The 24,898-nt window shown below is 47.6% G+C and overlaps 2 long non-coding RNA genes across 2 annotated transcripts; one reads left to right on the top strand and one right to left on the bottom strand.

Annotated features, from left to right (window-relative positions):
• Nucleotides 1-15,923: 15,923 nt before the first annotated feature.
• Nucleotides 15,924-18,982, top strand: LOC135809673 (uncharacterized). The gene is made up of 3 exons (XR_010552223.1): nt 15,924-16,146; nt 16,331-16,612; nt 18,017-18,982. It is a non-coding gene; the product is annotated as an uncharacterized LOC135809673 (long non-coding RNA).
• A 1,877-nt stretch (nt 18,983-20,859) lies between these two features.
• LOC135809672 (uncharacterized) lies at nt 20,860-24,898 on the bottom strand. Its single transcript, XR_010552222.1, has 4 exons — nt 24,726-24,898; nt 23,867-23,988; nt 23,262-23,362; nt 20,860-21,364 (listed from the first exon to the last, which is right to left on the bottom strand). It is a non-coding gene; the product is annotated as an uncharacterized LOC135809672 (long non-coding RNA).

Raw genomic sequence — 24,898 nt, 5'->3', positions numbered from 1 at the left:
GTTGGTACGATCTAGAACAGGATCGAACAGCTGGTGCACACGGAGCAGCCTCGGCCTCATGCCAATCAAACGGTACTCCAGAAACAGAGCATATTTTTGTGAAAAATATGCCAAACTTGGTGCATTCTTCAAAATGTGTATGGGTCACCATGGTCACTGTGTACGGTACGACGAGTCCAACTGTTGTAAACCACCAGTTCTCAATTGGGAAAGGCCTTCGCGCTTATGGCATTGTATTCGTTGAAATGTTGTATTTCGACTCCGCCGTACCGCTGATGTTGCTGCATGGCATACGCTATATGCGTTGTGTGCGTTTTGCTGTATACGCTGTTATTTCCAGTTTTATCTGCTTATGTTTTGCATGTACGCTGTTTTTGCATGCTATAAATAGCTGGTGTTATTAGTGTTCATTGTTAATTATCAGATGAAGTGAAATATACTGTGTAAAGGAAAAGAGTTGTCCTCGTGCCGTGTGGTCGTACGATCCTGACAATTTAGAGAATCTTGCAGGGTTCACAACATTTGGCGACCACGCCAGGATAGGAGCGAGCATGGCAGAGGAACTATGGAACAATTTGGAAGCCAGCTTTATCGACAATGGAGAGCGGTTAGGATTAGAAGGCGAGTTGTTGAAGGTACATGTGGAGCAGAGGCTCCAACAGTACGCGGAGCGTGAGGAGCGCAGTGCCAGACGGCGAGAGGAGGCGCTCCGCACCGAGTTTGCCAAAACACTAAAGGAGATTAACGAGCGCATCGCCAATGCGCAGGAGGGTGAGGGTAAAGCCACGATGGGAGGTACAGAGGAGTCTCCCAGTCACAGCGGTGGGCGTCAACCGGTGATGAAAATCCCCTCATATGATGGAACGCAGCCATTGGAGCGTTATCTTGACCTGTTCGAGGACATCTGTTCCAAGAACGAGTTCGAAGAAAGCGAATGGCTGCTGCGACTGCGCATTGCGCTAGCGGGTAGCAAAGCGGAGAGGATATGTATTGGATGCAATAATTACGAGGAAGCAAAACGAGAGTTGCTTGCCTCGCTCGGAAAGACTCCGGATAAAGCGTGGAAGACATTGCTGACAGGCAAGCAGCGGTCAGATGAGTCGTTTCATCAATACGTTGTCCGTGTTTGCCGAGAGGTAGAGGGTGGGCCACACTCGCTATGACAGAAGATGGCGAGGTGGACACCAAGTATAGCTCCGATATAGGAAATATGTCCCCGGTGCTGCAAGCAATGGCAAAGCAGGTAATCTTGGAGCAATGCGGACCTGAGATGAAGACGTACCTGGTCGAACGGCAGTGCTACGGGATGTCACTGCGCCAGGTACAGGAGCACGGCGCGTCTTACCAGGTCGCGCACGGACGACAGGGTGATACTGCCAGGAAGCCAGTAGAACGATCCGTGCCAAGGCCCACGGCGTCGGCACAGTGCATGGCGATATCGGTCGCAGATGCAGAGAAGCAGCTAAAGTCGCTGCCACAGGAAGGGAGAAAGGGCTTTCTGCAGCGAGAGAGACTCTGCTGGAACTGCCTTAAGTATGGCCATATGGCCAGAGAATGTCGGTCAGGCTCGAGATGCACGAAATGCCAGAGGAAACACCATCTGCTAATACATGATGTGTTGGATAGAGCAGGTTACAGCCGGGAGAAACCGACTGAGATAGTTACGGAGAAGAATGTTGGGTCGTGCTGTCTACACTCGCCAAGTGTGCGGCTGATGACCGGAGTGGCACGAGTTGAGGGAAGAACTCGAAACGCGAAGGTTCGCGTGTTCCTGGACTCGGGTGCTGAGGCGTCATTCGTGACTGCAGCGTTGGTGTCAGCAATCGATGCAGAACACGTTGGGGTTGAAAATGTCGAGGTGAAGCCGTTCGGCGCGGAACCAACCCAACAGCGCATGGATAAGTACGCCATCACGATCCAGGGTAGCTCGGCTAGCATTCGGGTACGCGCGTTCGTGAAACCAACGCTTGAGCTGGACCTGAAGTGCGCAAGTCCGCAGACCATTGCGCAGTGGCACAGTTGGGGAGTAGAGCTGAGTGACAAGCCTCAACAAGGGACATCAGACGAAATACATATGCTGATTGGTGCAGACTATATCAACGCGGTACTGCACAGCAAGAAGGAAGTTAATGGTGAGACGGTGTGGAACACAGAGATAGGTAATGTATTATCTGGTCCAGCGTCTGCACCAAGTCGAAACAGTCAGCCGGTGACCGTGTCATGTGTCACAGCCCACATTGAACAACTATGGCAGTTGGATGAACCTCCAGAACAACATCAGCACCTGCCATCGTTCCCGCTATGTCGCCAGGGCAGCGGGTACCAAGTGGGTCTCTTGTGGCGAAATGAGCGTCGCCCAACGGATAACTTTGCCCAAGCTAGAGTCATCGCAACGCGGCTTCTTGAAAAGCTGAAGAGGAATGGGAAGCGTGCGCTCTATGATGATGTGCTGATCAGGGAGTACCGCGAGCTTGGAGCAATTGAGCTGGAGCCATGTGAGAGCGATGCCGGGTACTATGTACCGCATCATGGTGTATTCCGCGAGCACGCTGCAACCACGAAGTTAAGAGTGGTGTTCAATGCCTCGGCGACGGCTCCAGATGGCAAGTCGTTGAACGACATGGTTGACCCTGGACCGTCGCTATTGCCGAGTCTCGCAGGTATGCTATTACGGTTCCGTGAATATAAGAGCGCGCTGCAAGCGGACATCCGCAAGGCTTTCTTCATGGTCGCGGTTAATCCCGAAGACCGCCCGTACCTACGTTTCTTGTGGCCCGGTCGAAGCGACAGCGATGAACTGTTAACCTGGAGGCTAACGAAACTGCCATTTGGCGTAAACTGCTCGCCATACATGCTTACTGCGGTGATTCAGCATCACTTGAAGGAGCTACGGGCGTTGTCTGCACCCAAAGAGCGAGATCGTATTGATCTCTTGCTCACGAGTTTCTACGTTGACGATTTGGTCTCTAGTGTCTCAAATGCCTCGGAAGCTAAGGAGATGCAAGAGTTCAGCGTGCGTGTGCTTACGGATGCTGGCATGGAGTTACGCAAGTGGCGAGGCAACGAAATCCCGTGCGATCCAGAGGCCGGAGATAAAGTTCTCGGTCTGAAATGGAAAACCAGTGATGACTTGCTCAGCATAGCAGCGCTAGGCGAGTCCGATAGGCCGTCTGTTTGGACCCGGCGATCCCTCCTCAAGTGTGTTGCGTCAGTGTTTGATCCGCTAGGTCTAGCAGCACCTGCAGTTGTGCCCGGAAAGATACTGCTACAGCAAGCCTGGAAAGTCGGAGGCGACTGGGATGACAAGTTGCCTGATGGCATCGCAGCCGCATGCGCGCAATGGTGGGGAGAGTTGGCCGAAGTGGTGAGCATTGACATACCACGTTGGATTTGCTGCAATCTTGACACGCCGATTGCGCTTCATGCCTTCGCCGATGCCAGTGAGAAAGCGTTTGGATGTTGTTTGTATGCAGTCGTCAATGGCCAGTCGCACTTGGTATTTGCCAAGGCCAAAGTGGTACCCGTGTCTCCACCCACGTTAGCCCGCCTTGAGTTACAAGCAGTATGTCTAGCGGCTCGCTACGCTGAGTTTGTGGTGAAGGAGCTGCGTGTGACCGTCACGCAAGTCTATGGCTGGACTGACAGTCTCACTACCGTTCATTGGATCAGTAATCCATCGTACAAATGGAAAACATTTGTGGCTAACCGCGTCAGTCAAGTCCAAGAGATATCGAAGAAGGTCGGCATTGTGTGGAACCATTGCCCAGGCCTTCACAACCCAGCAGATTTACCGTCGCGTGGGAGTAGTGCACAGCAGATCCGTAGTCCGTTCTGGAGGGGCGGACCAACCTGGATCACGGAGCCCAATGACTGGCCCACCGCATCCTCAACCGCAGCTACAGATGAGTCCAGTGTAGAAGTACGAGTGTCAGCCACCACCTGTAGTCGAGAATCTGATAAGGAATGGTGGCTCCGATTCAGTAAATGGTCGAGGGCACAGGGCATGGTGACTCGGATGTTGCAGTGGAAGCACACTGAGCCGCGTGCTGAACTCTATTTTGCAGCAGACAACGTATTGTACCGCATCGTTCAAGCCGCATGTTTCGCTGAGGATCTTGAGCTGATCAAGCAAGGTCAACCAGTGAAGCCTGGGTCGAAGGTGTATCAGCTTGCACCGTTTCTGGATGAGCATGGAGTGCTCAGAGCCGGGGGACGACTTCAGCACAGCGAGTTGGCGTATGGAGCCAAGCACCCAGTCCTGTTAGGCAAACATCATCTGACCGAGTTGCTGTTGGAGAAAATGCATGTTGAAAGGATGCACCAAGGTGTAGAAGGAGTCTTGTCGTTCATCCGTCAGAAATTCTGGATTATCGGTGGTCGACGGGCGCTACGCAACATTACTCAGCGATGTGTTACATGCCGCCGCTACAAGGCTAAGGCTGCCTCAGAAGTCTGCCCGCCGCTGCCGGAAGACCGAGTTGTTCACGAGAGGCCGTTCGCAACTACCGGCATCGACTATGCTGGTCCGTTGTACGTGCGCCGTGGTGAGTCATCTCCGAAGGTATGGATAGCATTGTTTGTGTGTGCCACCACCAGAGCAGTTCACTTGGAGGTGGTCGATAGTTTAAGTACTGAGTCATTCTTGATAGCATTTCGGAAGTTTGTCGCGAGACGTAGTTTGCCGTCTCGGATCAGGTCTGACAACGCTACAACGTTCAAGGCGGCATCTGACAAACTGAGTGTGCCATGGATGTTCAATCCTCCAGCTGCACCATGGCATGGAGGCTTCTATGAGCGAATGGTTGGTACAGTGAAGAGTGCCTTGAAAAAGGTAATGGGAACAGCGTTTCTGAAGGTCCAGGAGCTTGAGACCCTCTTGTATGAGGTTGAAGCAGTGGTGAATAGTCGTCCGCTAACTTATGTGTCTGAGAGCCTGGATGAGCCACCAGTAACCCCTGCAATGATGATGGGTGACATCTGGATGTCGTCAGAGAAGCCAGCAGGTACCCTAGACGCTGCGCAGATGTCATCGAGATTGCGTTACCTCAGTCGGACACTGGAGCATGTCAAGAATCGTTGGGAGGTGGAGTACCTAAGTCAGCTGAACAAACACCAACAGACCATGTCGCGCCCTTTAGCTGTGGGTGATGTTGTTTTTGTTCTCGATGATACCAAGCGCAAACAGTTCTGGCGTTTGGGACGGATCATCGAGTTATTCCCTGGTCGAGATGGTAAGCGTCGTGTTGCCAAGGTTAAGTTGAGTACCAGTACCCTGTTGAGGCCGATCCAAAGGTTAGTGCCGTTAGAAGTATCGTCACAGGACGTGGCTCCTGGGCTTGCAGATACCGCTCAACCTGCTATCGTCCCTCAGCAGCCAGCGTATGAACCGTCAGCACCGTTACCACCACCACGGCAGCAGGAGATAACGCGTTCTGGGCGCGTAGTCAGAGCCCCGGATCGTTTTTGACTTGTGTGCATTGTTGTACGGCGGTGAGAAGCCCTTTGGTGGGGAGAATGTTGTAAACCACCAGTTCTCAATTGGGAAAGGCCTTCGCGCTTATGGCATTGTATTCGTTGAAATGTTGTATTTCGACTCCGCCGTACCGCTGATGTTGCTGCATGGCATACGCTATATGCGTTGTGTGCGTTTTGCTGTATACGCTGTTATTTCCGGTTTTATCTGCTTATGTTTTGCATGTACGCTGTTTTTTGCATGCTATAAATAGCTGGTGTTATTAGTGTTCATTGTTAATTATCAGATGAAGTGAAATATACTGTGTAAAGGAAAAGAGTTGTCCTCGTGCCGTGTGGTCGTACGATCCTGACAATTTAGAGAATCTTGCAGGGTTCACAACACCAACCCAATGTCCCAAAAATGCAAAAGCGTATGAACGTGATCATTTGGGACCAAAATCGATGTTCCCGCCAGGTTTCACTGTGAGAAAGTGAAACTGCTCGGTCTGCTCCGGCCTTGAGGCCGGAGCAAGCAGAACATGTTCTGGCCGACCCAGAACAGGTGCAGTCCCAACCAAACGCGCTGTTCTGGTGAATCCTGTTCTAGTTCGTACCGACCAAACGCGCCCGGCTAAGTAGTTACATGATTGTACAGTACATGTACAAGCGGCGCGGAGGTCGAGTTTGACCAGGGAGTCGTCAAATACGTATTTGACGACTCCCTGTTTGACCTTTCGACCCTCACAAACAAGAGTCACGAGTTCACAACTCGGAGTCGTACCGATGTTAGTTACCATGGTTACATACTAGCAAGTTTTTTTTTTTTTACGTTAGAGACTTTTATTACAAAGCACGAAGAAGTGTAAAAACAACAGAAAAATGATAAAGCACCCATTTTGATAATCCAGGGGATGGCCCACGCCTGGTACTGCCACTGCATTATAAATCATACGTAATGACTGATAAAAGGTGTGAAGCAAACTAATAACAAAAGTGTAAATGAAAATTGCTGTTAGACCACACGAATGCCAAGTCACACTGCAAGAGCTAGTGCCCTGGAATCACTGCCTCCGCAGCAACAAGAGAAGCAGGGGTGGTAGAGTCGACGGAGACCTTGAGGCTGCGGGATCCACGGAGACACATGGCGCTCGCCCGGAGGAGCGCAAAGCTTAGGCGGCAGCGGACCCATGCCATCACCACACTGTACGGCTCCTTGCTCTTCTCTGCTAGCAGGCACGCAATACGCTTATACAAAGCTGTACAGTGGCGACTCATTCCACCTGTTGTGGCAAACACAGCTGGCACAAATGAAGCATGTTCCACGTCGCGGATACGCTGCTCGTACGCCCGGCGTTTCTCCTTCTCCTGCCGAGTGTAGGTTGAGGCCAGTGAGGTGGCCCGGTTTGAGGACGCATACGGGTTAAACACCCTGACATCAACGAAAGTGCGCTCAAACCGGCCACCCCAAAGGCCACTGGCAGCTACATCCAGACGAGCCTGCTCTTCCACAATAGCTGAGCGATAGCGAAACTGCTCTCCTGTGACAGGCTGGAGGTGAGGTTCCACGGCGACATTGTGGGCAACCTTCTTCAGCAGACTTGCCGTGATGTCACGCACTTCGTTGTGACGGATGGATGGAAATCCACCCGTCGGACAGGAAAGTGCATGGCAGGTAGTGAACCTGGCACCACAGGAGCAATCTGACGGCAGACGGTCTGGCAACCAATTGTACCGGAGGTACACCCCGTCGCGGAATTCACCCTTACTGAGAGAGAAGCCATGACGTGCAAGGGGCCTACAGGTCAGCCAACTTGAAGCACCCTTCTCAGAGGCAAGTTGGATGACACGCTGCTGGTCGGCATCAAGGGTAGCAGTAATCATCGTGACTTCAGCCCGCAGTGCATCCCGAGATTGGGAGGTGGCAAGACGCTTCTGGGTGCGGATGGACACCAGTGCATCACCCAGAGATGGGTCCTGGCGGAGAATCCGTTGCACTAGACAATCGGTTATGGCAAGGGACGACTGATGCTGCACAGCCATAGAGCTGGGGACGACGAGGCCCAGACCACCAAAACGGCAGGGCAAAGCGAGCAGAGTGCGTTCCATGTTACTCACCGGACGACTCAACAGAGCCGGGAGGAACTTACTAGTGACTAAGGAATCCAATTCTTCCAGAGCCACAGCCAGCTGAGGTGTCGTGCGGCAGAGGAAAGCCCATTTGCTCTTGAACCCGTGGACGAAGGCAGAATAAGCTGCTTGAGGCTGGGTCAGAGCAATCTCGGATAGCTTCGTGAGCTGATCGCACCAGGAGCGTGCCGCTTCCTCAATGTACTGGGTGATGAATTCAGGGGAGCCAATGGCTGACCCCAGATATCGGACGCCATCAGATCGGATCTGAACGCCAGTCGACTGGAAAACTCGGCGTGCCTCATCCAGGAACTCTGGCTTGACGAGAAGGATAGCCTTTGCTGGATTGGGGAAGTACCCAAAAGAGGGCCCTTTCTCGGCAAGGCTATCCCACCATTGGCGAATAGGCCTCACCTTGCCACCAGCCGCAGAGTCGTCAGCATACCAGGCTTGGGTTGAACCCTCAGATGCCACTTCCTGCAAAAGAGGAAGGGTGGCAATAGCGTACAGCGGCATCGCTATTGGATCACCCTGGCCAGTCGTATTATTATAAATCGTTGAATCGATCATGCATGGTTGAGCACAGGGAGTACTAGTAGTACAATATAGGGCTTGAAAGTGATGACGTCAAAACGGCCAGGGAGTATTATTTATTATTATTATTATTTTATTTATTTTACTACATGTACAAAGTGTAGGGTGTTTCCCACAGACCTACATGTACATGTATGGTCTTCTTACGGGAGCCCCTAGAAAGGTTAAGCATGAACGAACAAATGGGCGATAATCTGTACAAGAGCGAACAGTGGAAGGCAGCATATTCCACCGATCAGAACCTATGTAGCCAAGACGAGAAAAACCAGCTTTGGTGTGGGCAGAAGGCAATAGTAAGTTGACATCAGATTTCTATTTTTGGATCCACTAAGGTGTGACTTTGCCTAAGTATGTGGGTGCATAGCAACCCACTCATGTCGCATGCAGGTGTGACTTTTATTTCGCCACCAGTTGTAACCAGTGGTAACCCCGCCCCCAGTAGCCAAATCAGTCAGTTTCACTGGCTACATCACCATTTTTTTTTTTTTTTTTTCTATTGAACACTCACTGCATGATGAACTAAAATGAGGAGAACTCGACACAATGGTACATATCCAGCAGGACGGAGTGGGTGGGACCTGTGAAGCTCAGCCGACCAAGCCATGCTGTGGGTAAGACCAGGGAGCCCTACACATACATGTACGTATGTGTAGGGCTCCCTGGGTAAGACCGCTTGAAATGTGCTTGGATCCATACAAACTTGGATCCAGTTTTTGAATTTTTGAAATTGTTGCTATGCTGTGACGTAGCACTTTCAAGCCCTATTGACAGTATTGTACGAGTACTGTACTCCCCGGAGCACACAGTGCATGCCACAAGTGCACCTGGTATGGTACACAGCAGCCGGCCACACACCTACCTGCACGTGCACAGTGCTACTGCACGTGTGTATGTGTGTAGTGCATGCGGTAGACTCTATCGTACAGACAGATGAGTCAGTATGTGATCAGTATGTGATCGCCTGATCGGGGATATCCTTCCGGGATCCTGTGCTGCTGTGTTTACACTCTCTAGGCTAGCTCTGTTACTGCTGTTTGAGTTTTGAGCACGATCTTATGCCTGGTGCCTCTTGTAATGAGTTTAGTCTGACACCTCACCTCGCAGAAGATTTTAGGAGGATCTCTAGACAAGTCATGTAATGCTCCGGGCGAAGCCGGGTCGACGGAGCTTGACACTCATTTCTTCTTTTCTAAAGAGGCTTTGAGATGCCATGAGCATGTTGAAGTTTGGACTCGGTTGGAGTCGAATTTCCACTTTCAGCTTGGCAGGTACCCTAGCGTTATTATGTATATCTGCACTGATTACTTCCTCAGTGTTGCTTCTCTCGCTGACCACATCGGTGACCGATCCAACCTCACATCGGTTCAATTATTCCCAAGCTCATCGTTTTAAGCCTGCAACATTTGAACAATTTGGAAAAAAGGATAACATATTTCTTCTTATCCTCATCAAATCAGCCCCAACAAATAGACTGCGGCGAATGAACGTTCGTAATGCATATGCCTCTATCTTCACCAAGCAGCGTTCAGCTGCCAAGACACCATCGTGTAAAGTAGTGGAGGGTGAATTGAACTGCTTCTACTTTGTTATAGGCCAAACATCTAATTCAACTGTGATGAGTCAGCTGTCAGACGAACTCAATGAATTTGGGGATTTGCTCGTGGCCGATTTTACTGATGGATACACTAAGCTTACTCAGAAGCTGATCTTCTCTCTGGATTGGGCTGTGAGCAACCATAATTTTCAGTATACGCTACTTGGAGATGACGACACATTCATGAATCCCAGTCGCATCACTCAGTGGCTGCGGGAGAAGCTGCCACGGCGCCTCTATGCAGGGTCGGTTACCCCTTACACTCTTGTAATTCGAAATCCATCTCACCCACTTTGGGGCCGATGGTATGTTCCTGAAAGTGTGTATGCACCTGCTAATTACCCTCCGTATGTTCTGGGAATTGCGTATGTAATGAGTTACGATGTTGTTGTGGAATCACTGGTTGCGATTGCCTTGAAAAAGCAGGAACTTTTTGGTGTGGAGGACGCCTTCTATGGCATCATAATGGACATTATTGGAGTAACTGCAACCCAGATGCCAAAGGTCATCCATTGTGCGGTTGAATCTTGCACTGAAAGCTGGCCTTTGGTCGTTGGCCCGTTAGAAGATGACTTACTGCTATCTTATTCAAATTCGTATCATGCGGAGAAAGCCATATGTACGCCATCAGCTCCATCATGTGGATGGGCTCGGATTGATGCGAAAAAGTATGTGAAGTTACTCAAGCTGAATGACAAGTGAAAACCTGTCGTTACATTCACTGTAAAGCTGGTTCTTTCCTTTGCGTATTTTGACTCGAATATATATATGGCCTTTCTGCCTCTATTGATCTTCTTCTGGCCTGGTGCTTGTTTATCGATCATGTCACCATTTACTCAACAATGGACTTCCCTTCTTTGCTCCTTGTGTCTCACAAGCTTTAGTTTTCAATTACATATATGTATCTTTGTGATCTGACAGCGATATGACGCTCTCTCGGTGGATCATATTGCTTGTATTGTATCTGCTTTTTTCTTTCTTTTTATTGCCATGTCACTTGTGTTTATGTCTTCACAGGATAAGTTTTAGGCGAAGCTCAGTACGTGATCGGCGATGTAACACCATGTGTAGTGGTTAGTACCCTTGTGTGTGTGTGTGTGTGTGTGTGTGTGTGTGTGTGTGTGTGTGTGTGTGTGTGTGTGTGTGTGTGTGTGTGTGTGTGTGAGTGTGTGCTGCACACTGTGCTGTGTGTGCCCGCTGCTTTCGGACTTGCCAAGGCTGCGGTCGTCACCGGTGCTCGAGGACTGGTCCCCGCTCGACTGCCCATCAGCGTGCGTCGTACGCTCATGTATGTGAGTGTTGTCGCCGGTTCCGTTTGCTCCACCATCTCCGGCGTCATCAGGCTGCGTGCTCCATCTTCCTCTCTGATGTCCCTCCGGGGCCCAAGTGACCCCTGTGAGTGGCTCTACAGTACAGGTGGGTGTGTTTTTTGAACTTTGTTTTACTTCGCAAAATCCAAACGGGAATTTCTTCCCAATGACAAGGTAGCCAAGAGGGAAGAAAAAAAAAGAGAGAGAAAAAAGTGTGTATGCACTGGAAATGATTGTGTGTATGTGTGTGTACGTGTGTACATGTGTGTGTACGTGTGTGTGTGTACGTGTGTGTGTGTGTGTGTGTGTGTGTGTGTGTGTGTGTGTGTGTGTGTGCATCATGGCCTGAAGCGGCGTTGGAGGGATGTACAATACAGGCTTTATTAATTTTACAGCAGTGACCGCAGCGGATGGTGGTGAAGGAATTCAGCTGCGCATGCGGTTGTGTCTTCACCGATTGTGGATGGGTGTTCAAGGCAGGTGTGCGTGTGTGTGTGTGCGCGTACGCGAGAGATTAGTCACAAACAAAGTGTATGGGTGTTTTGACGTTTGAGCAACTTCTCACAATCGCATTGCACAGGGCAGTACTACTGGTACATGTACATACAACTGTATGTATATTGTCAAGCGCGTGCCCCGTATGGGTTCCTGGGTGCCCGGAACCCCCTTTTTTCGCTCAAAATGCAGGATTTTGCTTCATTTTTTGAAAAATTTCCCGGGGAAGCCCCCCCCCCCCTTCAAGGGCACCGGCGCACGCGCCTGATTGTACATGTATGATTTCACAGACTGTAGTTTCAGTATTATGTTGACTGGCGGTCGTTGGCAGGTCAGAGGCGCCGCACATGCTAGAGCCTGGATGGTGAACACACACGCGCGCGCGCGCGCTCTCAGGGGACTGCACCACTGTCATCACTGTCAACTCCCTGCCCCCTGGCCTTGCGTCTGACCACCATGATTGTACCAGTCTGATCTGGCAGTTAAGCATAATTATGCTGATAATGCCGGCAGAAAAATTGGCAGAATTCGGTACTTTTCTGGAAAGTTTCATGCATGTTTGGTACAGTCGACCTACCCTTATAACGATATTTGCGTCCGACCAAGAAATATTGTTATAGGGGTTATCGTTATAAGGGTAGGTCGACTGTATGTGGATAAAGAAATGGAGCAGAATTCGAGGAATTGCCCGCCATAAGGTTTGTATGCCGGGTTCTGCCAATTTCACTGCTTTTCGAGCAGAATCTGCCACTTTTTCGAGCATTATCCGCCAATGCCTATTACTGGCAGTACAGTCACCTCCACTCCAGGCTCCACTCACCTGCTCACACTCACAGGAAGTACTAAAAAACCGTTTTTTTAGTACACGTACTCCCTGCACCATGTCGTGACGTGACGTCAGTGGAGCAGCAGAGCTAGCTAGCTAGCTGAGACTTTGAAATAATTATTAGTTTGAGTAAAAAGAACGAAAAAAAGACTTGAGATCAATCATAATAATTATCATGATTATTACTAATATTAGCACATGCATGAGATCGTCAAATACTTGACGACTCCCTGCATGATCGATATGAGATCATGAAAATACAATGACGATTATGTAGTCCTACTGACTTTGTACATGTACAAGTCATGTAGCTAGCGGCTGTCAGTACCATGTACCAGGGAGTCGTAAAATACCTATTTTTCTACGACTCCCTGGTCAGTACAGACCACGGAGTCGTATAAACCCGGGAGGCGACACGAGGCCTTCCGGGCCGACTATGATTGACTCGCGGCACTTTCTCCCACTTTTCCCTCAGATATCCCCGGTGCGTGCCCTGAGTTATAAACCAACTACTCCGCGTACTTATTTAGAAAAGCTATCCTGTCAGCTTTTCTATTATTGTGTTCACATGGCAGAAAAAACGACACCGCTATGCTACGTAAGTTTCTACGTAAGGTGCTCGGTATTCCACTTAGGCTACGTAGGTTTCTACGTAAGGTGCTCGGTATTAGATCTACCAACGGGTGGTAGCCGCGTGCTGTGCACGTGCACGGCAGACATTGTGTTGCATGCAATGCAGTCCGTTTTCGGATGTGCATGCGCGAGGAACTTCCTTCTTTGGAACTGCTTCTTGCATGAGCTGTTTCGGATATTGTGTGTCCTGGCTTATTTCGCTTCGGCTCTGCTGAGACCTCTTTTCACGGAATATTACTCAATGACAGGTGAGTTGACCAGTTCCCTTTGATTCATTTGCTTGTGTTGACTCTTTCATTTACGAAAAGTGTGCTGATTTTAGGTGGAATACAAAAAATAATGGAAAAGCTGACAGGATCTCTTTTCTAAATTTAGCTTTTCTGCTGTCGAGGCCTCCTTTTACGGAATACTCAATGACAGGTGATCTCTGAGTTGACCAGTTTCCTTCGATTCATTTGCTTATGCTCACCCTTTCATTTACGGAAACATGTGCTGATTTTATTCGGATTTAGATCCATTCGTATCTCTTTGCCCTTGCCAACAGTGTGCGAAGAACGCGAGTTCACCTTCTTGACGGTAAGGCTTACATTGTATGTTGCTGCTGAGGCTTAGATGTGTTGTCGAAATACTCATGTTCATTGTACATTGGTACGTTACAAGTAAGGCACTGGTCATGATTGCTTCCGGCATTCCGTGCCCCGATCATAGGGTAGAATCTGAATTTTGCAGTGGCATAGCATCGTTGGCAGTTCCCAATCTGTAGGGGAAGGTTCAAGGACGCATTGGCCCAGTACTAGTATGCAAAATAAATTCGCATATCAGGGAAAATCTCCATTATGGAGAGGTTCATGCATTCAGTGACTTGTTTGCTTCATACGAAACAAGCCAATAGGGAGGTTCTGCTATACGTGAAACGTAGAGAAATCACGTAGAGGGCAGGTGTCTGGGTTAGAGTCTACGGCTTCGCGTGTTTTGGCTCCAGATTTCTACGCGGAGATGGGGTTCTCTACGTTGTGGCACATGCAGAGAAAATGCGTACGGATTTGCTGGGTATCGATCAACTGCATGCAGAAAACTGCCAAATATGGAAGGGAAAATTCCCAGTACACATTCCACGTGACTTCTCTAGGTGAAACGTAGAGCAGAACAGCATTTCTTTACGTTACGGGAACGCGAAGAAAGTTCGCGTGATTCTTTGCGTCGCGTTCCCAAAACGTAGAGCAGAACCTCCCTACTGGGTGCAGTCTCGTCTCGTGAAAATCTCGTACGATTGGATTTGTTTACTCGAGTCTGGGCTGTTTGATTTGTGAGTAGCGCCGAGATTGCACTGCCCCAAATAAAGTTGCGTGCCGGTAGATCAAGAATTACGATCTGCAATCTGTTTGTTGTACCTGCAAGAATGTGCTGTACATGTATCGTATTTTCTCTGTTGTTGTTTCAGTTGCGGTCATGTTGCTAAAGAAAGGTTCAGTGACTCATTTGTTTCATAAAAGACGAGTCAATGGTTTGGTCTGGCTTAGAATCTTTCGTTTTAGAAGAAATCTATTCGTGTCTATTGGAGAAATAATTGTATTCACTCGTTATAAAATAGGGTTAAGACAAACTCACAGAGCAAATGCCATCGGTCCCTTCATGTTCGTCCTAAAGAGGTTTGACTGGATATCATTCATACTCCCCCAAAGTCGTGTAACATTTTATTATTATGGAGTGCCTTGTTTATCTCTCAGTACCTCCCACCATATATCCTTGCCCCTTATATCCTCAGGATCAGTGTAGTTGTTGGAACGAGGTGTCTGACTCAGCAATGTATTTGTTTACATTTTAATACATGTTTATTGTTCCTACTTTGCTGTGTTGTTTTAGACAATCGTGGACTTGTAACACTTTGAAGTCATTGAACTGCTTCCAAATGTTTTATCGACATCAACAGGATTACGATTTCACTACAATATGATGCCGGATGACCTTATCACGACAACCCATGACTACAATTATAAACACAGAATCAACAAAAACATCTGCGGCACGCACCTGGTTACAATTCTCATGTAAATGTGATTTAGGGTGTGGACATCTGAATTTTCTGAAAGACAAGATAATTTTATGACAGAGTCATGAAATTCTGCAACATCCACAGAATGACCTGCGTATAAAAAAGGTATCACCGCCACTGCACTACCCATATGATTCCCCGGCAGAAGAACCTGAATACAGTGTACATCATACGCAAGACTAGTTCCATTTTCCGCAAGAAAAGGCTTGCACATCAATGCGTATAATACGGTATTGAATTTGATATGATACACGTACATGTACATAGGGGCTCCCGTAAGAAGACCATAGGTCTGTGGGAAACACCCTAGTAAAATAAATACAATAATAATAATAATAATATCCTTAAGCCAAAAAAACAAAAGAAATTATAGCAATAAAAACTGCTTTATGGCAGTTTTCTAAAAAAAAGTTATTGTGTCCATGGACCCCGTCTAAAAAGTAAGAAATTAACGAAATGTGATAGCCGAAAATTAAAATTTCACACAAAACCTCACAATAATCACACACAGGATGCGAGACGACCTTTTCCCCTCGTGGTCCTCTTTCACATGCAAGCATGTAACATTGTTGGCGCAGTCCAGGTACTTGTACAAGTACAAGTGTCGGAATAAAAAAGTGCCGTACTATTAGATCTTCAAGTGTCGTGATTATTGTGAGGTTTTGTGTGAAATTTTAATTTTCGGCTATCACATTTCGTTAATTTCTTACTTTTTAGACGGGGTCCATGGACACAATAACTTTTTTTTAGAAAACTGCCATAAAGCAGTTTTTATTGCTATAATGCCATGGGACTTTGGGAGTGCACTCCTTGGGGAACGGACTCGTGCAGGCCGGATCGATAGGATCGTGGGAAATCGTAGCTCGAAAAGAAGAAGAAGAGTGAACTACTTTTCCAAGTAATTAGTTGCATTTGATGGTCGTGATTGAGGCAGAGAGTGCTGCTGATCGCGATCCAGATCCGGGTCAAGAATCACCTCCTGATCCTAAGGAAACCTCAGCTGACGTAGATCTACGTTCTCTTCGCGTGAACGCTCAGTCTGTATTGGCTTGGGCCACAGGTATGGTTTGAATTCTAATTTTCTATGTTATTATATTTTTCAATTTGTCTTGAAACTTTCAACCTTGCTACTTAGCGGCTTCTGATCTGGTGCGCGTACTGCATAAAAAGTTGCGAATAATCATGAATTGGAAGAAATACTTGTGGGTTGATAGAGTGCAGTACTTGTTCAATGGTTTCTACAGAGCGTTCCGAATCCCAGCCGCTAAAGACCCACAGAAGGCAAGAAGCTTGCGTTGCAAAGCTGCTGTCCCGCCTGACTGCGGAGAAAGAAGACTCGTTTATGGTTGTTCTACAGCCGCTGCTGACGTCCATCAGCTCTGTCCTGCTCCCAGCTGCAGATAGGCCTGGATTTCAATGAGTCGTGTCCCAACTCCGGTGTGAGCGATTTCCCGACGTCAAGACGAAGTGGGGTCAAGTCATGGGTGTTGCAAGGAAGCTGTCACAAGATGATCCGGTATTGAACGGTAGGTTTTGTAAAGCTGCTCTAACATTTGGATCCTATAAATTATAACATTAAATTATTATTTGTATTCACAAAGCCATGCCCAAGACGTGCGACCTAGCGTGCGTTCGTGTGTATGTGTGTGCGTGCGTGTGTATATTGTGTGCGTGTGTGCGCGCTTGTGTATGTCGTAAAATCCCGCCAGAGCACCCCTACCTCCGGAACCATTCGAGTAGATCCATTTGGGGAGGGGCGGATGGGCGAGTCCTGCTTGCCGCATTCAGTACTACATGGAAAAGTACTCACCCTTAGAAAACTGTGCGTGCGTCTCGTACATCCAACAAAAGTCAAGAGCTGGGAGTTGTACAAACCCATCAAAACCCTAGGGTGTGTGCGATCTCTGGTCAAGAGGGTGGGAACTGTTGCGTACATTTCCAACCAGGTCGTAGACGCGTCTGCAGTACAGTACGACCTCACACTTCACATAGTCATACGAGGATACAACTCTTTTGATAGATAAGATAACGTGCTTGTAGATCTCTGCCATGCCAAAGTTGCATTCAGTAGAGGTAGTAGTCTCTGTCAAACGTGTTTGCCATTGGCTCACGGCACTTGTAGCAGCTGATCGGACGATGCAAATGGACTCCCCGTCCACATTAGCTGGTTCTTGATATGCCTTCGAAAATATACCATGGCACGCACTTTCCACTGTTGTTACATAGGGCCGGACGTGTGTTGTCCCGAGCTTGACACGATACTTTCCGATCTGTCCATCTCCTCTCCTGTTAAGTTGAAATTATTTGAAGAGCTGATTGCTGGTAACTTGCTGGTCAGCTGGTAGGAATACGTTTGCAAGTGTTGCTGCTGATTTGTACATTGAATTGCCGGAGTGACGTGGCCTTGAGTAGTCTTCCCCAGCAATGAACTGAAGAGTAGCATGCGTATTGAATTCTCTTGTTGCCGGTTCATCGGCCCCTCTCCATGACACCGGACTAGACTGAATTACTGGCGTCCCTTCATCGGCCTGCTTTTTGCCTCGAACTTCACGAGTCTCGAAATCTGGACCCAACATAATAAAAGTGGGACTCAATTGCGCAGTTCAGACGATAAATTGATGCAATAAGGGGTCATCGCAAAAGTGATTAGTCATCCCTGAAAAAAACATCATTCATTTTGTACTCGGACCTCCTTTCCACCCTCTGAAATGAATGGACGACGAAAATCGCATGCATGTACATGTGTATGCATAGCGTCAGTCGACTGAGATTTTAGCTCCCCCCCCCCCGGAACGATCTTCGTTTCAGGGACGACCAACAACTTGTGTGACCACTGACTTTCTTTCTCTGTTATCAAGCAGTATGCATTATTTGTAACAGTAATTACTTGTCTGTGTCATGTGGATGCATTGTCTTATTTCCTTTTTCAGGCAACAGCACAACCGAGAGAACGAAATGTACGTCGCAATCGAGCTATGTCGTTGCCATCTTCTATGTGCACCTGATGTGCCAGCCTGCTATGTCGGATACCGCTAACCATGCATCGACTAGGCGCCAGGCGTGAACTGATGGTGGTGGTGGTGGTGGTGGTGAGAAGGAGAGCTCTGTGCCAGAATAACTTTGCAGTTTAGAGAGCGTGTCTGAGCAGGCGTGTATTTACCCCCATATTGCCAGGTGTGTATTTACCACCATATGAACCAACCATAAGTGCAGTTGCAGTGGAGTCTTCAACTTCATTCTCCCGAGTCAAGCTCCTTGTGAAGACATCTAAGAAGAAGATTGCCTGATGAGTCCAGCCGGGACGAAAGGTACGTCGCAATCAAGCTATGTTGTTGCTGTGTCATCTGCTATGCGCCATACGCTACCCGATGTACCAGCCTGCTATGTCGGACACCACTCACCCTGCATCGACTAGGCACCAGACGCGAACTGATGATGGTGGTGGTGGCGGGAAGGAGAGCTCTGTGCCAGAATAACTTTTCAGTTTAGAGAGCGTGTGTAGGCAGGTGTGTATTTACCGCCATATGAATCAACCACAGTACGATCAGCTGACGTTATAACTTATAAGGATGATCTCGTGCAGCGATATTATTGATATTTTTTAAGTCTTTTCTAAGGACTCTCCACTGCAGCGTTTTCTTTCCACTCGGTTCTCTTCTTTTCATCGCTCAGCTTGCACTTGCAATGCTTATACATACTGATCAATCCCGTTCAATTTTCCTTACATTTTTCTCAAAATCCATAGCGCGGACGAAGTAGTGATTTTCCGTACAAATATGGAAAATACGGAAGGTTGATAGCACTGTGTTGAGGCAGCTATTGTTGACTTTATTTGGAATTAATTCTGTCGTATTTGCACACATTCCTGAGTGCATTGTATTACTATTAGCATCCAATGTGTGTTATCTGTGCGAGCTTCTAACCTTGTGAACATTCACCGAAGGTTCGGTTGGTGGCACACAAGATCTTCCGGGATGGCTCTTGCGGGCTCTCAGCCCTGCGTTCACTGCATAAAACTTGGCAGAACAGTTCAAGTTTCAATTTAGGCCATTTCCTCACTCTGTGACTCCCAATATTTCAGTGTGCAATGATTATAAGTATTGTAGATCACTGGGACAGCGCCACTTTGTTAGCCGATGTTACTCCTGAAGAAAAATTGACTTCATTGCCCTAAAGGTGAGAAGAAATTGGGACTATTTGTGAAGGAAAACTTTGGAATGTAATTTCGAATAAAAGTCATTTCGTTTATCTGGATAGGTCCAATATTTCACAAATGTGCAATATAAGTATTGTAGATCACTGGGACAGGGCAACTTGGTCGGTCGAAGTTAGTCACGAGGAAAAAAATTACTTCATTGCCCTAAAGGTGGGAACAAATTGGGACTATTTGTGAAGGAAAACTTTGGAAAATGTAATTTCGAATATAAGTCATTTCGTTTATCTGGATAGGTCCAATATTTCACAAATGTGCAATATAAGTATTGTAGATCACTGGGACAGGGCAACTTGGTCTGTCGAAGTTAGTCACGAGGAAAAAAATTACTTCATTGCCCTAAAGCCTGTAAAGGTGGGAACAAATTGGGACTATTTGTGAAGGAAAACTTTGGAAAATGTAATTTCGAATATAAGTCATTTCGTTTATCTGGATAGGTCCAATATTTCACAAATGTGCAATATAAGTATTGTAGATCACTGGGACAGGGCAACTTGGTCGGTCGAAGTTAAGTCACGAGGAAAAAAATTACTTCATTGCCCTAAAGGTGAGAAAATATTGAGGCAATTTGTAAAGAAAGGATTACCTCATCTTAGGTGGTCAAAGTGCCTCAGAGTTCGAGTGGCAGTGCAAAGCCAGTGAGTAAGCCAGTGAACAAGACCCTTTATTAGTGAACTCCTCAGCGATGGCCACAGATGGCTGTATTTCGGCAATGGAGATCGAAAGTCTGACCACAATTGTTCAGCGAAAGGACGAAGACGACGCTACATGTATGTACGGATTTCCCGGGCGCTATGAGTATGACCAAGAGTAGATAAACAAGAGTGTGCAACTCCGGATGGATTGGCCCACGGCGGAATTTTTTGTTGACGTAATCTTTTCGACGACGCACGCGCTGCGAGCCTTTTGGAGAGTTTTCCCTCGTGCACTTGGCTGGGCTTTACACTACAAGGTCGGTGCCCAGCACGTGCTCTCACACTGCTCTGCGCAGGCGATGCGCCGTTTTGCGAAAAGTCGACGTTTAGAGGTAGTTTTATTATCCCAAATGCCAAAGCGCGGGAAAATTCAAATGCAAACAGCTGCATTTTGGAGACGTATTTTTTATCGACAGTCGGGCAGTCAATGCCAATTTTCTCAAGAAGAAGAGTATTCAGAGGCATTCTTGTGCATTTTCCGTTGATACTATACGTGTGCCCTAGTGTTTGCATGAGCGAGGGTGGTGGTTTTGCTAAACCGTTCGCATGGCGGGCGGGTTTGTAAGAAGAAAGGCTCCAGCCATTGAGGAGCGACGAGAAACCTGTCATTTCGTGCCATTTGAGTTAGCAGTAGCACCGGACAATACTGACACATGTCTGCGGCAGCAAACATAGTGTACTAACGGATCAAAAACAGCCACAATGTGTGTCACTGCGGAAACAGGCTGTAGAGGTGCATTTGCAAAGCTGCTGATTTTCGTCGTCTTTCCATGCACAGGGTACGTATCATGCCCTTGGCATAGGCCAAAGCACGAAAGCTTTAGTTGGACACCACCCACAATCTCCACGTGGGTCCCAGTGTACCTGCTGCTGCCGATGAGAACCGCCCTGTAAGCGGTTTACCCACCCATGTGTCCTCAATATGACTGAGAATACATCAGTAATATGCCATACACATTGGAAACCTGTACAGTTCAATCCAATTTAGACCAGAATGACTGCATTGGTTGGAAATGCATTGCACCATTCCACTGAAACGTTAACACACAAGAACAGGAAAAGGATGTAACAGAAAACGAAAGAACGTAACACAAAAGATAATCCCAAACCGTCCAGCGGAAAAAAGAACGTGGGAAGAAAAGCACTGTGGCTGGTGTAGGAAGCAAATACTGCAAATACTAGGCTGTACAGGAAGTACCAAATTATGTGGTTGTCGAGCATCTCCTCAGAGTCGACAAAGGGATAACGGAATGAGAGAGACCGACTAATTTTCGTCAAAACTGTCACAAGCCAGCAGCTGGTGATTGTTGAGGAAGGTAGTTACACCACTGACCGACACCACTGCTGTGGGTAATGATTACGTGCAGCACCTGACAGCAATAAACCAGACAAAGCAGTACAATACCATGCAGAAGATGAAATGCTTGACGGAGTATAATAAGTAGCAGACAAACTGTTACACAATGGAGCAACATTATTTGCTAAAATGGCATAAATATAGTATTACTTTGACGAATACCCGACACATAACATTCCCGCTACAAGCATTACCAACTCTACTGTCCCTGATGCAGGAGGGACTAGTGGCACACATTCCTACTGCATACCCCAAAGCTAAGAAAGGTGGCATCATGCTCATGTGAGCCAGTTGGGTACCACCCAAGCTCTGCACCGGGCTCTGTCCAGGTGCCTACACACAACCCTGGAGGACGAATGCAACCCCAAAACACGATGTAATAAAGGGCAAGTCCTTGGACACAGCTGTCAAAGTTATCCACCAAATCGACCTACAGCAGGCCAATGTACAGTGGAGGAGAGTACCGAGAAACTAAGAATAAAGGACTTATCGTCTGTTTGTCAGACTATCTGTTCCCGGGGAAAATCGCGATTCCGCGGCCGCGTTTTTTGCGATTTTTTAAAAGACCGCGTTTTCTGCGATTTTCCCGCGTTTTTTGAACTTTTTTGTTGCGCTACACGTACACACAGTGCACTGTTCGGCTGACCGTTGTGAGCCGTTGACGTCAAGTAGAGAGTCTACGTGTAGGGCGCGCGCTCCCTAGCATACACATGGCACATGACCGGCTCCCCGGTAAAATTGCCGCATATCAACAAGAGTACATAACCCCAAGAGTGTGCAACTCCAGCTATGGGGTCTGCGACGGCAGAACTTCACATCACATGATGAACCCGTGCACTCTAGTGCATGATAGCAAGAGTCCATAACCCAAGAGTATGCAACTGTGATTATGGGTGCATGCGTGGCGCGCTGCCTTCATTACGTAACTTGCCTTCATCACGCTCTGAAAGCATGCATTCAAACTCTCAATTTCTCGCACGAGCCCATCCGTTTTTGCTCGATTCGTTCCAGTACCCACACAATCTCTGAATTCTGGCGCGTGAACTCCAGTTCCGTACGAAAGTTCATTTCAAACTAGGGGGAAAGTGCGGTGTTTGATTTTCCGCAGTGCGCGGACTGCAGCTGAATGATGTAATGAAGGCAACGCGCCGCGCGGTTGGCCCATAGAAAAGAGATCACAGTTGCATACTCTTGGGTTATGGACTCTTGATGATAGATACTGGGTTGTACGCAGCCCAGCTTTGGGTACAACTCTCTTGTGGTCACTTTGCACTGTTTGCCAGGCTATGCCAGCATAACCTTTTGAACCATGTCACGTGATGTGAAGTTCTGCCGTCGCAGCACAGCATAGAGGTTGTGCAGGCAGTTGCACACTCTTGGGGTTATGTACTCTTGATATCAATAATATTCACCGCATACTTACCGCAAATTCACCGCAAATTATGCCATATTTACCTTCAAGTTACACCGCAAACTCTGGGATTTTTCCGCGATTTTCTCTGGGGACAGGACTATCCAACCCAAACTATGGTCATGAGGGTGGACAATACTGGATGGTCACAATTCCACCTCGCTCTCGTTTTCTCCCCTGGAGTGAAGCTTCACACACATACCTGTAGTACCTGTGGTGTCTACAAGAAGTAGGAACAGTCCTTCACTTACTCCACTGCTTTCTATAAAAGCCTGTCTTATGCAGAAGCCTGTTCTGAACACAAGCCTGAGTTTCAAGATATGCAACTAGCACAATAATGTGGATTTTGCATCGGCAACCATAAAAAGTTTGGTTTGACTACAAACATAATGCAACATAATGTAAATAGAGGCCTAGCCACCACACCGGCTTCTACAGAAATACGCCAGGCCAGGCTTTCATACACGACATTACAGTAAGTCATCCAGTTCGCACTCACCCACTTCAGTTGGTGCTTGCAGACGTATTAGACGCATACAGCCAGTCAAGTACGCTTGCAGGGATCTTTTCTCAACGGGGAGTAACGGCTGGCCATAATACCTACAATACATACAGAATGACAATGGTGAACATAGCAAAAGGGAAGGGCATTCAAGACCTGCAGCTCCATGTATACATGCCGAGTGTGAGCGTGGTGTCTGTGGACAAAATCGACAAAGAGGTACCCTGGCAACAAATGTAGTGCCAGGATGCCAGCAGAAGGCTACGTGGCACACCAGTCCAACATGTAAATCAACTACCATCCACTGGTCACACTAGCCCAATTGATGCAAGTACCACAGTTGAAGTTCCATGGCCATTTGCCCGCCACATGCCAATCACAACAAGCACTGAGGAAGAAACTGAGACGAAGCGACGTCAAAGCAAAACACTAACACAGACAGGCGGGTTCCACACACAGTGAAACTTCAGTATGGAGTAGTACCAAGAGTCCATGGATGGCGGTGCCGTAAAACTTACAAGTGGAATTGAGCTACACTGGAATAATTGTTGTCTCTGATTATCGCTTAATTTAAGCAACAAAATCTACTATCAACTACTCACCTCTTCAAGGTAGGGATTGTGAAGAACCAATGACCTAGTCATGGTGTGGGGCTCTGACAAACATCTTGCAGCAGTCAGACAGCCTGTCACAGGCCTGACAAAAGGCTGTGGATGCAAGTCCACTGCAGGATCATACAATGCAAGTGCAAAAGGCAAATCTGTTATGCAGGCCAGGGCTAAAATGCCACACTTTCTGTTCAACAACACCTCCGCGAGGGAAGAATGCGACAGTTCCAGTAAGCAAAAGGTTGTTTCATTTGAGGAGACTGAAAAGCAAGAAACCAGCAACGAATTGGACCAAGATTGAGTCAATGTGCACACAGGTGATGCGTGCGTGTTATCGTTTACTGGAATTATGGCATAATATGCTAGAAACATGGAATGCACTACGAATGCTGACCTGAAATACACAAATATACACATCTGCCTGAGTTTCAATGAGCATGGATAGACGTGGAACACAATACTTCCACTGGAAATGGTGATATACCGGGAACACAATCCATCTGCTGCTATATGGGCGAGAAACTATTGTAACCTGGGATATTTTGAAACTTAGGTGTGATGAAATGTCACTTTCGTGGATTTTACACGTATCACAAAAAAATTCTTTCATTTCGTGCCATTTGAGTTAGCAGTAGGTCTGGACATAGACATGACCAGATCTTTACACAGGTTGGTTGGGACTATCTTTCTGCTATCTCGGATATTGTGTAAGATTTGATGGAGTCCATTACTGGCTGAATACCAAAGAAGGGAGGAAATTTCTACGACTGTACTGTAAGAAAACGACGACACGAAACTTCCCAATGGCTCAATAGCTGGCCCCAAAAATAGTACGGATTACTTTAGTACTTACTCAAGTCACATCGAATTCCTTATCGGCGGGCTCCAGGCTGTGGAACGCCTCCAGTGGGTCTGAATGTTCGACAACGTCAGCCATTACTTCTTCACGGAATCGTCATCTTCACCTCTGTACAAAATGAGCTGACCGGGATAATAAAAAAGGGCTTTTTTTCGCTCTGGCGCATC

Source organism: Sycon ciliatum, chromosome 2 (genome assembly GCF_964019385.1).
Source record: "Sycon ciliatum chromosome 2, ocSycCili1.1, whole genome shotgun sequence".
NCBI lineage: Eukaryota > Metazoa > Porifera > Calcarea > Leucosolenida > Sycettidae > Sycon > Sycon ciliatum.
The sequence above is the reverse complement of the archived record's forward strand: the minus strand, read 5'-3'. Positions and strand labels throughout refer to the sequence as shown.